The following is a 14,637-nucleotide window of genomic DNA, read 5'->3' as shown; positions in this document are numbered from 1 at the left end:
AAACAGGCACATTACAGTAGCTATCTGACAATACATCTTCTCATTTTGCAGAGCTGTATTATATTTTTGAGATTCTTCCTAAATCTGCATTAAGGCATATAACTATGTCCTTCCTAAATCTGCATTAAGGCGTATTACCATGTCCCGGTTCTGTATCAACCCATGTTGAGTTCTTTCATAGTGCAGCTTCCTCCTCCTCCTCTGCTGTTGCCAAGAGTATGCATACATTTCCAGAGTCACTTCAATCACTCCCAATCGCTCCAGAGCATAAGCTCTTTTGCAGAGTATGCATACACTATGGATAGCTCTTAATGCCTTTTATTGTTACAGCAATTGAACAGATTATTTATTCTGCAAATGACAGTCAACTAATCTTTAGTAAGGAACTCCCCAACCTTTTCCAGAGGTTGGGGAATTTGGAGAACATATTATAGTCAACTATAACATGGTTGTTAAGATAGACATGGTCAGTCAGCTTCCCACCAATTAAAAATCAACTTAGGTGGAACGTATTCATTTCATTTCATTTCATTTTATTAGATTTCTATACCGCCCTACTCCCGAAGGACTCAGGGCGGTGCACAGCCAAACAATAAAAACTTATTGCTTAGCAGATCAGAAAAACATATTTGTTGGAATATAGTTGCTGCTAGGAACTTCACTGGAATTCCAAAAAATTCCAGTGAATTTAAAAATAGGAGATAGTTAGCATGGAATCTTTCTGTAGGATTTTTTTTAAAAATAAATAAATCTATAAAGGCGTTTAGCTTGTATGCCACCCAAAGTTGTTATGACCTGGATGGCCTTTTAAATTTGACTAATAAATAAAATAATCCAGTGGATAAGATCAAAGGCCAGCCTTCCCCATTATCCAGTTATTAGACTTGGTAACAATTAGATACTTATGAGAAATCCCAAAATAGAAGCAAGTTAACTTAGGGATGTGTGTGTATCTATATATGTGAATCACCATGAGTTGGCTGGAAGATTGTTGGAAGTGTAGGGCTCCATATTTGATATGGAACAGAAGATCTTGTGCCTTGTAGGAACACCTGTGGCTTACTTCACATCTCTACCTTTATATAAGGCAGGTATTTAAGTCTGCCACAGGACTTCAATGCAAAAATATTTTTACTGTTGGGGAAGAGAGAGACACATTTAACATTATTTATAGGATTTGTTTTCCTGACATAGGATATTTGGGAAATTAGAAGCTTGTTTACCGGCAGTCTAAAATGTCAATAGATACTATTTTGACAATATCTAATTGAGAAGCTAAACTTGAAGAATAAGTAGCAGTGGCAAAACTGACACCATATATACCCGTGATGGCGAACCTGTGGCATGCGTGCCCACAGTGGCACCCGAAGCCATGTTGCCTGGCACACGCAGTGTTGCCCGTTCCAGTGGGTTTCTGGTGCTCATGTGCATGCAATGATCAGATGGCCTTTGCGTGTGTGGCAGTGCCGGAAACTGTGGTCTTCCGTTTTCCGGCATGAGCATGCAAGCCAGCCAGCTGATCAGCGCGTGGGCATGCAAGGCAGTAACCAGAAGGCATGTGCACTGGAAACCAGTTCTGACAAGCACGAGCGCGAAGTGCTCCCTTTTCAGCACTTGGTATATAGTGCTCCCTTTTCGGCACTCCATGTCGAAAAGGTTCGCCATCACTGATATATACCGTACATAATGGCAGCAAATATAAGCAAGAGTGGTTCCCAATCTATTGTATCCCATAAATACAATATATCATGCAGTATAGCAAATGTAATTGCTTATAACCTAGCAGTGGGTGTAGTGGTTAAGGCACCAGGCTAGAAACCGGGAGACTGGGAGTTCTAGTCCCACCTTGAGCAAAAAGTTGTCTGGGTGAACTTAGGCCAATCGCATTTGCTAACCCCTAGGAAAGAAGCAATGTGGCACACATTGTTGAAACATCTTGCCAAGAACACCGCAGGGACTTGCCAAGAAAATTGCAGACAGTCTCCAAGAATCAAACACAACTGAACAGAAAAAATACATATTACACAATTATACAATGGAGCTATCAATATTAAGTTACCAACTTAAGACCTTTATTGTATAACAAATACTTTGATGTAATCTGCAGCAGTTTCTTTTCTTCTAATATTATACCAGTACATATTCAATTTTGTATGAAAAGTCACTTTATGCTTGTAATACTGATATCCTAAATTATAATTAATAATGATAGATCACATGAAGTGTTAATACCACTTTATAATGCCTTGGTAAGGCCACACTTTGAATATTGCATTGAGTTTTGGTCGCCACGATGCAAAAAAGATGTTGAGACTCTAGAAAGAGTGCAGAGAAGAGCAATAAAGATGATTAGAGGACTGGAGGCTAAAACATATGAAGAATGGTTGCAGGAACTGGGTATGTCTAGTTTAATGAAGAGAAGGACTAGGGGAGATATGATAGCAGTGTTCCAATATCTCAGGGGTTGCCACAAAGAAGAGGGAGTCAAACTATTCTTCAAAGTACCTGAGGATAGAACAAGAAGCAATGGGTAGAAACTAATCAAGGAGAGAAGCAATTTAGAACTAAGGAGAATTTCCTGACAGTTAGAGCAATTAATAAGTGGAACAACTTGCCTCCAGAAATTGTAAATGTTCCAACACTGGAAATTTTAAAGAAGATGTTGGATAACCATTTGTCTGAAATGGTGTAGGGTTTCCTGCCTGGGCAGGGGGTTGGACTAGAAGACCTCCAAGGTCCCTTCCAACTCTGTTATTCTATTCTATTCTAATATTTCTTTCTCTTTCTTAATTTCAAATACTCTAAGTTATCTAAACAGTAGAATTTATGTATACTATAATACTGTATAATAAATATCATTGTATTGAAACACTATATCAAGATTTACAAACACTCAAATATATGTTTTGGAGGTAACACTATTATTAAGATTTCACTATCATGCTAGTTGCTTTAACAAATGACCCATTGTTACAAAGTTCAGAAGGGATTTAATCCTTATTCTTTAATTTGCGTAAAAATCATTGAGCAATACATTATCCACCAGACTGTAACAGATTTATATCTAAATCAGGATATTTTGTTCCATTGAATAGCATTTTTTTTCTCAAAAGATGCATTTTAGATGTTTTCACTTTGTTTTGCTTCATGGAACATTTCTTCATTCTTAGGTATACCTGATTAGATGCATCTATATGATAATACAAGCTTTATTACACAAGCAAATAAATCAAGGTTACCCAAATTACAGTGAAATGTTTTGCCTCCAAGTGTTTATTAGCCTCCAAAATACTTTCAGAATCACAGATACTACTTTTGAATTTTCCCACCCAGAAGGTTCCTGGGGTGGATTTAATTAAAATATTTAATTAAAAAAATTGGCTTACCTATTGCATTTAGCTTGTGATTTTCCATAGTAAATAAACAAATTGTTAATAAATGAAAATTATTTGGAGTTATTTCTGATGTCAGTTTCTCACAAAGTACAGGTAATCCTTGAATTACAATCATTAGTTTAGTGACTGTTTGAAGTTACAACGGCACAGAAAAAAGTGTCTTGTGACTGTTTGCAGCATCCCATGGTCACATGATCAAAATTCAGACACTTGGCAACTGGCATGGTTATGATGGTCATGTGATCAGTTTTTGCGAACTCAAGCAAAAGCAAAGTCAATGGTTAGAAGCCAGATTCACTTAATAACTGTGTTACAAACTTAACAACTGCAGTGATTCATTTAACAACTGTCATTCATTTAACAACAAGATCCATCCAATGGGGCAAAACTCACTTAACAACTGTCTTGCTTAACAGTTGAGACCTCTCTGTAAAGTCAGTCATATCATTTAAGTCTTTGCTTAACACGTATACACTTAAATGTGGCTTAATTTATTGAGTATACATATTTCTTCTTTTTTGGGTCACAACAAGACTAAAGGCAAACTCCACTGGGTGCAATTCATGATTTCTTCACTAAAACAAGTTTCTGTTCCTTTCATCCTGGATTAGAATTTTGGAATTAGAATTTTGGAAGTGAATCCCTTCTCTCCTCTTCCACAATAGTTTTGATCAATTATTATAGGAAGCAAGGAATCATAATATAACCACCAATAATGTCTCAGAGTGACACTATACCCTATGCTCACAACTTGCTTAGCTCAAATCTCTTCACCAAAGTTTCTATCTCCACACCCATTATCTTGAAAGGAAGACAGGGCGCTAATGGTGATTGAGAACAAAGCAGTACAGGCATCAAAGGGACAACAATTTCATGCCGGTATAATTTTCTGGTGACTAAAATATGGGTGGACAGCATTTCAGCTCAGAAGTGGGCGAAATCCCATAGCCCATTGTTCCCCAGAACAAGCAAACCAAAGTTGACAAACAAAAGCATATTATACTGCAATGTTAGGAAGAAGTGTGCATCATGTTCCCAGATTTCTACAGTAGGGTGATTTCTTGGAAAGATTGGTAGATTTAGAAATGCCCTGTTTCAATGACAGGCACATGCTTCAAATGGGCCTGTGCACGTAACACATGTAGCTGATCATGAAGGGAGATTATCGTGTCAGATTAACACTCCAGCCCTACTAATCGATCCAATGAACTTATCCTAAATGGATTAGTTATAGATCTTAAATCTCCAGAATCATTTGGGACAGTTGTGTTTTTCCTTAGTCAGTTGTGTTTTTCTAATAGTTTCCCGGGATGAAACTAGTGGTGAAACCCTACCAGTTCGTACTGGTTTGGACAAATCGGTAGGATAAAATCTACCGATTCAGCGAACCGGTAGTAAAAAAAAGCTACCGGTTGGTCCCAACCGGTATTTCTGATGATCAGTTGTGTCACACAATTTTTATTCACTAGAAAGCAGGAAATCCTGCTTTCTAACGAATCTAAATCGCATGGCACAGCTGTCCCCCCCCCTATTACTGTTCTACTTACCTTCAAACAGCTCCTTTTTCCACGTGAAGCGTGCGTCTGGCACACACTGCGCATGCACGGGCAGCGAACTGGTGGTGACTCGTGGCAGATTTCACCACTGGGCAAAACCCTAATCTTAACAGATTAATTCCTAGACAGGCTCATGAAAATATGGGGTCCATGGTGTTCTCTGAGGTTGGTTGTTTTCTTGCAGATGTTTCAATATCTGACTAGAAAACAACTATTAGCACTGATAATGATGTTACCAAGTCAGATAATGAAACACCTGTAAGAAAACAACCAACCTCAAAGAATATCAAGGACCTCACAGTTCAACGCTGAGCTACAAGTATTTTCTTCTATTGGTATCGTGAAAATATCTTGGTTGCAATTTTTATTTTAATCTCATACTGTCCTGAAGCAGCTCTAGGAAAAAAAGGAGAAGGACTCAGATCAGTACAATTCTTTCTGCAAGAGTGACTATGAAAGGAGATTAAAAATCTGGAGTTGGCTTGGTTAGGAAAGTCTAGTCTGAAGCCACAGGAGTAGGAAAGCAATTTCATTGATTTTGAGAACCCTGAGAGAGATGGACCATCCAATACAACAAGTTCCTCCCCTTTTGTGAAGGAGCCTGTGCTTGTCCATGTCTTGCTGAGAGCAGTGTTGTGAATTTAGAAACAATAAGTACCATAGTCTTGACAGTGGTGGGTTTCAAAAAATTTTACTACTGATTCTGTGGGTGTGGCTTGGTGGGCGTGGAGGGGAAGGATACTGTAAAATCTCCATTCCCTCCCCACTCCAGGGGAAGGTTACTGCAAAATCCACATTTCCTCCTGATCAGCTGGGACTCGGGAGGCAGAGAATAGATGGGGGCGGGGCCAGTCAGAGCTGGTATTTACCGGTTCTGCAAACTACTCAAAATTTCCGCTACCGGTTCTCCAGAACTGGTCAGAACCTGCTGAAATCCACCACTGAGTCTTGAATGTTCTCAGTTTTTCCCATTCTGGCTTCCTTCGTTGCTTTTTACAAGTCTGCCATTCAGTAGGCTGATAACATTTATACCACTATGCGCCAATCTCTAAAATTATCCATGAGCCTGAGAACTGGAAACAGAAAAGCAGCCAAATGTTTGGGGGCAGAAAAAGAAAAGCTCCAGCAGACTTCAGCCCACCATACACCCAGCAAGTAACTGATTTCTCAATATAGACCTGCTCTTCTCGGCATGAAAACTGCACCCACCCATATCGTGCCAGCCCACAAAGATTGTGGCTTCCCCATTTGTCACCTTTGAATCAATTTCCAGGCAGTTAATTCAGCTAATTCTTCTGGTAACACTTCTTGGGGGGGTGGGGGGTGGCGTGTGTGGAAGGGAAATGAGAGTTTTTTTTTCTATATTTAAAACTCCCTGTCCTTGCATGCACCTGCTTGTAATCATTTTTCACTATCTGTTATTACTGAGTTTTTTGACTGGAGGGAGGGATGACTATTTTCTTTTTCTTTTCTTTTTCTTTTGATTTTGATTAATGAGATTACCAGACCACGTTGGACATCTTGCGACCTCAAAAAATTATTTTGAAGAAGACAGGCGATTCAGAAATGTGACAAATGAATAATTAAAATCATCATCATCATTTTAGCCATTCCCTATCCACTGCAGGATGAAGGCCTCTTGCGCATGTTTCCAACCAATATGGTCCTGAGCTTTCTTTTTGCCAATTGGGCCCGCCAATACTTGCTGATGTTGTCTATCCATCCTATGTCCAAAGTCAGCCTGATTTAACCTGGTGACTCTTAGCACCCTCTACCATCAGGCCAATCTTTCCACTGCTGTAGGTAGTTGACCTAGGGCCATGATGGCGAACCTATGGCACACATGCCAGAGGTGGCATGCAAAGCTCTGTGAGCACGTGCACCATCGCCAGCTGCTCTTCTGGTTTCTGCTGCATTCATGTGCACCAGCCAGCTGATCTTCACATGTGCCGGAGCCCCAGAAACCCAAAGACCAACTGATCAGTGCACATGCGCATGCTGGCCACATTGTCTTCAGGTTTACAGCGCTCCAGCATGCATGAAGACCAGCTGACTGGCGTGCATGTGTGCGCCGGAAACCTGAAGACCAGGTGGCGGGTGCGTGCATGTGCACTGGCAGCTGGTCTTCAAGTTTCTGGAGCTCGTGCATGTGCGCATCAGTGGTGGGTTGCCCCTGGTTTAGACTGGTTCACAAGAACCGGTAGTAAAACCATCAGGAGGCTCTGCCCACTGACCTGGACATCATCATAGGTGATCTGCACATGCGTAGAAGAGCGTGCGCGTGGGCACGATGCGAACCGGTAGTAAAGGTAAGTAGAACCCACCCCTGGTGCGCATTCCAGTTTGGGCACTCAGTGCTGAAAAGGTTCACCATCATTGACTTAGGGCCTCCAGCAAATTAGGGCCATTTTTAAGATTGTATTGGCATGTGGAAGGAATAGACCATAATCTGCCATGCTGGTGCAGTGTGGGTTGGCAGATGTAATCAGTGTTAATCTGAGGTATCCATCATGGCCTGTTCACCTTGGGAGACCCTTCTGGAGATATACATGTCTGACGACAGAGCCCACAATTTCATTTACCCACACAAGCTCCTTTACCTTGTCAAGGCCCTGCTAATAGGATAAAATAATTAAAATTAAAATCCAATGGTTTCTGTTGCAATATTTTCAGGATCAGACTCAATAAGATCAACAAGAGTTAAAGATTTAACTATATATTCTTTATTTACATTAGGCATTCTATATTCACTGAATATTCACAGATAGAAGCGAGGGAAATGGTGTAGGTAGCTCCTTATATATACAATGGGTGGAGCTATATGTGGGAGTGGTGAATTATGAATACATTAAGAAGTGAAGAATAAGTTAACCCCTGATACCCTGTCTGTACACTATTTACATATTGGAGAATAAGGCATTTACATCTGACAAATCCCCCTCTAAATGCCGATTCGTTATACAACACCAGTTACATTCAGATTCAGGACAATACAAAACATACAACTTAGAGGTTAAGTATTTATGCTGTTTAGAAGGTAAAGGCTTCGTTAATATATCAGCTAATTGTTCTGAAGTGTCGCAATGCACTGCTTTAATAAATCCATCCTGAGATAATTGTCTCACATGTTTAAATTTTATATCTATATGTCTGGACCTTTGTCCAATGGCATCAGATCTAGATATTTCAATGGCTGCTTTATTGTCTTCATGCATAACAAAAGGCAGAGCAGGTTTTTTCCAGACATCTGAAATTAAATCATTAAACCATACAAGATTATTTGCGGCCTTGGATAAACAAACATATTCCGCTTCTGTTGTTGAAGTAGCCACTAGTTCTTGTTTACCAGTGTACCAGTAAACTGGACAGTCATTTAAGAGAAATACATAACCAGATGTGCTTTTTCTGCATGAGGTGTCTCCAGCCCAATCTGCATCTGCATAACACGTAAGCTTTGGTTCTTTAATATCATTAGGTTCTAACATTAAACAAAAGTCTAGTGTACTTTTTAAATATCTTAAAATTCTTTTAACAGCTTCCCAGTGGTACATTGTTGGTTTGCTGACATGCCTAGATAATAAATTGAGTGGTAAAGCGATGTCCGGTCTAGTCCAATTAGATATGTAAAGGAGTGAACCTATGATTGATCTATAGAATGTATTGTCCTTGAACTCGGGAGAAGATTCATCAGAATTCCTTAGAAAGTCAGTTTGCATAGGGGTATCACAAGGTTTGGCATTGTTTAAGTTGCATTTATTTAAAAGATCTATGATCTTATCTCTCTGGGTAAGTTTGAATCCCCTTTTTGTCTTATTAATTTGGACACCAAGGTATTTGTTTACCTTGCCTAAAGATTTCAATGAGAAATGTTCATTTAGTTTAGTTACAAAAGTTTCTCTTCTTTCTTTATGTTTTCCTATGTATAAAATGTCATCCACATAAATCAATACAAATTCAATGTAATCATCACCCCTCTTGACAAAGAAACAATTATCAGCAGTGGTAGCGTTGAAGTCCATGGTCTTAAGTACTTTTACTAAACAATCATACCACCGTTTACCAGATTGTTTTAGCCCGTATAAACTCTTGTTTAACAACCAAGTCTCATTTTTGTTTGTGTATGGACTATGAGGTGCTCTCACGTATATTTCTTTATCTAATTTTGCGTGTAGGTACGCAGTCTGTATGTCATATTGGAATACATCTAGATTGAGTGCTGAAGCTACCACTAGAGCTGTTTTGACACTCTCTGTTCTTACAGTGGGGGAATACGTGTCAGTATAGTCCTCTGGATATTTCTGTGCATAACCCTGTGCAACCAATCTAGCTTTGTATAGAGTATTTCCTCCCTCTAAATTCTTAATTTTATATATCCATCTGGTACCAATAATTGTCTTATCTTTAGGTGCAGATGCAGGTGTAAATACATTTAGTCCTTGTAAACTTTCCATCTCTTTCTTCATTGCTAATTCCCATTTTTCTTTTTCTTCGTGAGGAAGTTTTAACACTTCCTCGTATGTATTGGGTGTTGTTGGTTCACCATTCATGTGCATTACATAATCCTTGTATTTATTTGGCATTTGATTTCTGGTGTTTCTAATGATTTTCTCGGGTTTACTATCGTTATCATGCAAATATCTTGCTTCCTTTTTTGTTAGTGTGTCTGTCTTTATTTTGAGTTGGCTATTTGTCCAAGTTTTAGTTTTGTTTCTATATTTGTTGATATTTTGTTTTTCTATAGTCCCTTTCTCATGAGATTTTGTATCTTCATGTTTATTTGGGAATATCTCATTAAGATGTAATTTAGACCAGTTAGCTTGTTCATGGAACACAGCTGTTCTGGAGACTATAAATTTGTTGTTACTATCAATGAATCTGTATCCTTTAGTGCCAGTCTCATATCCCATAAATCTGAGTCTCCTGGACACATTTTCTCCCTTTCTTCTTAATTGTTTAGGTATGTGTACGTCTGCTGTGACTCCAAATATATGCATGTGTGCTAATTTTGGTTTTCTATTATACATCACTTCATATGGTGTCTTATTTATAATGCTGGACCATGTTCTATTTTGTGTGTAATTTGAATAATGTAAGGCTTCTGACCAGAATTGTTTGCTTAAGCCAGCATCTTCCAATGTGCATCTAATCATGGTTTGTAATGTGGAATTTTTTCTCTCTGCAATCCCGTTTTGGAACGGAGAAAATGGACTAGATGTGTAATGTAACATTCCTTTGTCTTTTAACCATTGTGAGAATTCTTTAGACATGAATTCGCATCCTCTGTCTGTCATAATTTGTTTTATTTTGATGTTGTGTTGTGTTTCTATGCGTTTGTAAAATTCTTTAAATTTTTGAAATGTTTCATCTTTGTGTTTTAATGTGTAAACAAATCCATAGCGGCTATAATCGTCCACTATTGTCAGGAAGTAACGTTTCCTATAAGTGATTGATGGGGTTAATGGACCAACTAAGTCCATGTGTACTAAATCAAAAATTTTGTTAGTTGATCTGGTAGATTTTTTTGGCCTGGGACTAGTTTTTAGTTTTGTAGATTTACATACTGAGCATTCCAGATAATTTTCACAATTTTTTATTTTGACACCTTCTGCGTGTTCAGTCATTTTTTGCACTACAGGAAAACTGGCATGTCCTAACTTCCTATGCAATATGTGAGCACACTCATCATGAATTAGTTTGCCTATCTTTGGCTTCTTATCGTTGTGTGCATCTGTGTGATCATGAGATATTTTACATTCATCATTGTCACTGTTGCTAACATTCTCATCATCTATCTCAATACAATCTTCCATATTTGAATCAATGTTATGTAACCATTTTTCTTTTGTTATTAGGTAAGGTAGTCCTCCTTTAGTCACCACAGTGCCTACATTTATTTTATTCTTTTCCAAAGTTGCCTTTCCTTTTGAAAAGACAATGTTAATGTCAGAATCTCTGCTTAGTTTTATGGCACTTAATATGTTATGAGGTATTTCAGGTATTAGTAATACCCCCTCTATTTTTCCTAAACCAGGTAAGGTTACATTTCCTCTACCTAATACTTGAACCTTTTCTTGGTTAGCTACCTTAATTACAAATTTATCTTCTGCAAATGAAGACAATATACTTTTGTTATTAGTGGTGTGATTAGTTGCTCCAGAATCAATAAGCCAATTATTGTTCTCACTTTGTTGTGTGTTAGTGTTGTCTTGTCTATTTAATCCATTCAGTGAACCAGACTTTCTATCCTTTGAATTGTCTCTGCCCCCTCTATTCTCTCTGTGATTTGGTGGGCTCCTATATCTATGCCTTTCTATGGAAGGCTGTCTATAATCGTATTTGTTTCTGTATTCTGATCTATATCTTTCTTTTAAGAATTTTGGGCAATCTCTTCTATTGTGTTCCCTGGATCCACAATTATGACATTTAAATGTTCCACTATATTTTTCTTGGAAAGCTACTTTCCTATATGGTTTATGTTCTGTGTGATTGTTAGAACGATTCCTTCTAGAATTATCTTCTGTTATCAATTTGTTAGATAGACTTTCTATGGATAAATACCCTAGATTGATTGTGTCTAAATGTGACATAAAATTGTCCCATGATGGATCAAGTGAGTTGATAATGACACTTTTCATTGTTTGGTCTGAAATCACCTCCCCCCTCAAATGCAGTTCAGCTCTTATTTTGTTCAAAGATATTAAATGTTCACTTATGGAAACCCCTGGTTTTATCCTAGATGAAAAGAAGTCTTTAGATATCCTTGTGGTGGTGGCTACACTGTCACTGTGAAACAAATTAAACATGCATTGAATAATTTCTGAAACAGTCAAATTTGGCTTAATGCTGTGATACATTGCAGGAGACACACTGGATATTATTAAGAAAAAAGCTCTATGGTGTAAACAATCTATTTTTAGTGTCCAAGGTCTTTTTGGGGGACTAGTGATAAAAAACAGTAAGTTTTCCTTCATAAAGACAACCTGGAGCTGTTGATACCATTCTTGTAAATTAATGCCATTAACCCTTAGTTTTGGGAAGTCACTGGGTAAATTTCCGACATTACTGGGTCCATTACTTACAACCTGAGGTAGTCCGTGGTCTCGTAAATGCAGAAAATTGCAAAACGGCGTGGGGATGCTCGCTACGAGTCTGCATGATCTTCTCTCCTGTTCATGTCTTCCCGGATCGTCAGCGTAGTTTCGCGCATGCGCGTTGCTCATTTCTTCTTCGGCGTCGTCGTGGAAGGTTCTCCTCATTGCGGCTTGCTCGCTCTGCTCTTCTTCAGATGAGTCGGTCTCTGGTTCGACTTTGGGGGTTCTGGCGACGGTGGCTGTTCTTCCTCTTCTATTGAGAGCGTTGGTGCTTGCTTCGGTCTGCGGCGTAGGGCGGTATCGGCAGGGCTCTCTGGGTTCCGGCGTCAGCGTTCTAGTAGTCAGGATGGGAGCGGGCAGGTCTTGAGGCATTGGCTTGCTCGTTCGCTTTTTTGGTGTCTTTTTAGTAATTTTCAGTTTTGGCCCAAATGCAGCAAAGAGCGTTTTCATCGCTGATTTTATTTGGTGTTTTGTTGGATCTTCCTCGCTTTCTGGTTCTGATTCTTCTGAGGTGTTTGAATCTTCCTTTTTGTTTTCGTTGTCTGATAATATTTTTCGCGCCAGAAATTTTGAATTGAGCTTGCTGATTGGCTCTGCTTCGTTCATCTTGGAGGCCGGTTGAAACCAAGATGGCCGCCATTCAAATTTTTGCGCGGGATCATCGTTTTTCTTCTTTGTAATGATTTTCTCCGCAGTCATATTACTCACTATTTTTGGATCTTTGGGTTTTTCATTGGTGATGTTTTTCTCTCTCGCTGCTCCGCTGTTCTTCAGTATATCTTGGAGGTTCGCGATGAGGCTTTCATCATTCTTCTGACTTTTTAATAGTTTTAATATCTCTGACCTGAGTTCGTTATTTCCTATTTCGGTTTCCTCCTGGTCATCAATTATTTCTTCGTCTTCAGTGGTGTATTCTTCGGATTCTCTCGAAATTGCATTGGTGGATTCGTTGATTATTTCTTGTTCCGTTTCCATTTCTTTGCTGTAGGCCCTGGTGTTGGGCCTATCTTTCTTAGACATCTTAAAGCTTTTTTATTGAGTCAATTAACCATCCTCTGCTACCAGATTGTTGCAATATTTTCAGGATCAGACTCAATAAGATCAACAAGAGTTAAAGATTTAACTATATATTCTTTATTTACATTAGGCATTCTATATTCACTGAATATTCACAGATAGAAGCGAGGGAAATGGTGTAGGTAGCTCCTTATATATACAATGGGTGGAGCTATATGTGGGAGTGGTGAATTATGAATACATTAAGAAGTGAAGAATAAGTTAACCCCTGATACCCTGTCTGTACACTATTTACATATTGGAGAATAAGGCATTTACATCTGACAGTTTCCCTGTATTCATGTTGCAGCTTTCAGGGTGCTGGGAATGGATACGCTGAACTTTTTAGCTCTGCTTTTGAGGATGGGAGTGGGAGTTGGGAGGTGATAAAGAGCAAAATTGTTGCCTTGTGGGTTCCAAATGTGTTAAGGCTCATATGTCAGCTCTTGAAAGTACTTTCATTCCCCTCCCTCCAAAAATATTTGGGCCGATTTTCTCGTGGAGGACCTTTAAGAGACAAGTGAATGCCTTAAGCATATGAAAGAATTAAGGCATGCAGTTGGCCCTTTAATGACCTCAAATCCAGGGCAACCAGCCAAAAGCATCTTAAAGTGACTTGGATTCAACCACTCTAGTTCCTGAACAGAAGAAAACTGTTTGTCCATGCTTTGATTGCCGGTCAGCTACTGATTTATTGATTTGAATTATTTAAAACACCTGTATTTGACTTTTTGTAAAACAGCAGTCAAGATGGTTTAAGATTTTTCTTCCTAGGCACATTAAAGAGCTCCCCACCAGTCCTTCAATAGTATGAAATTATAAAAACATAATGATTGCTGCCCCACCAATAACACCAGCAAAAATTGCTGCAGTTACATGTTAAGAAATGGAGGCTGGTGGTGGATTGCCCCACCTTTTTTCTTCACCCTCCCCAAAATATCAAGATCCTTCAGGAAAACATATATCTATGGTCTTTCTTAATGTGGGTCAGAGCTGGGGAGGAGGTGAGTTTTTGCAGATGATTAGGCAGTGAGTTTAACCATCTGTCACAAATCATTCTGGTTTTGCACAAATGTTTTGTGCAGGTGTGTTCCAGCCTATTGCCTGATATCAGCTAATAGTTTGGCTGCTTCTTAATGTGAGCTCAATGCTATTTTAGGAGGCAATTCAACACCTCTTTACTTATTTAAAACATTTATAAGGGCATCCAAGTTAACCAAGGCAATTCTGGACAGCTTATCAAAGGCAAAATTCAATCAGAATATAAAAGTGCCATACATACAGCTACAAATAATAATGACACAATAAAACAGTAGTCCAAATAAACAATAACATCCAATTAGGGCTTGAGCACATCACAATTCATCACAAAGATCTAAGCAAGGAGTTGCCTGGCTAGGTGGCTCAGTAGCTAAGACACTGAGCTTGTCGATCAGAAAGGTTGGCAGTTCGGCGGTTCGAATCCCTAGTATAGTTCTCCTGCATGAGCAGGGGGTTGGACTAGATGACCTCCAAGGTCCCTTCCAACTCTGTTACAGT

The sequence above is a fragment of the Pantherophis guttatus genome, chromosome 6 (assembly GCF_059756535.1).
Source record: "Pantherophis guttatus breed Tessera chromosome 6, ASM5975653v1, whole genome shotgun sequence".
NCBI lineage: Eukaryota > Metazoa > Chordata > Lepidosauria > Squamata > Colubridae > Pantherophis > Pantherophis guttatus.
This window is presented reverse-complemented; position numbering follows the sequence as displayed.